At 34.8% G+C, this 770-nt stretch overlaps 1 protein-coding gene across 4 annotated transcripts in view; it reads left to right on the top strand.

Moving 5' to 3' along the window:
* LOC119592517 overlaps nt 1-770 on the top strand; it is a 14,166-nt gene that overhangs the window by 5,451 nt on the left and 7,945 nt on the right. The window contains exon 1 of one of the 4 annotated variants that reach the window (XM_037941369.1): nt 207-312. The exons of 2 other annotated variants lie outside the window; for them this stretch is intronic. The gene's annotated coding sequence lies outside the window, so the exon portion shown is untranslated. One more of the 4 variants, XM_037941370.1, reaches the window with a different exon arrangement.

Raw genomic sequence — 770 nt, forward strand, 5'->3', positions numbered from 1 at the left:
GCACCCCCCCCACCCCCATACACACGTGCGTGCTTGCGCGTGTGTGCTTGAACTTTTCACGTGCGTTCGTCCTTCTGTTCGTACATCTGCATAACGTTCACCGTCCGACATTATATCCCAATTTAAAAATAATATATTCGTTGACTTCAACCGATATAGAAAAATATAGGTATCCTGATCTATATTCATATTTATAAATATATATCTCTTTATGATCAGATGTAATCTATAAGGCAACTTTGATATGAATGAGCTTACTAAGGTTAAAGCCAAGAGTGCGTGAAATGGAACACAATGTTTACACCACGAAAGGTAAGACGCTGCTGATACACGTTTGAATATTTTTTTTTCTTCTTATATTTCATTATGTATGAAGAATTAACATTTCCCTGAATATTGAGATGACCCTCTGTAAGTAACTGAATGATATTTAGGTAGGATAGATATAAAAATTCGATGTTATTATATCATGTTATATCATAAGGTACCCTATTATATCAAAAATTATTATATCATAAGTTACTGTATCATAAGTTACCCATATATCATAAGTTATTATATAAGTTACCCTATATGTCATAAGTTATGTTGGGGGGGGAGGGGGATAAACTGTGGCGTACCCTTTTTAGAACATAAAAATGATGGGAAAATTTTCCCTGTATGACAATCAAGATCAGTTTGGAGATCCTGCCGCAAGTCATAATTTTTATCCTTTTTCTCTGTACACTCTAGATAGCGGTTGAGGAATCTTGGGAAAAGAGGTACACTTG

The sequence above is a fragment of the Penaeus monodon genome, chromosome 30 (assembly GCF_015228065.2).
Source record: "Penaeus monodon isolate SGIC_2016 chromosome 30, NSTDA_Pmon_1, whole genome shotgun sequence".
Taxonomy (NCBI): Eukaryota; Metazoa; Arthropoda; class Malacostraca; order Decapoda; family Penaeidae; genus Penaeus; species Penaeus monodon.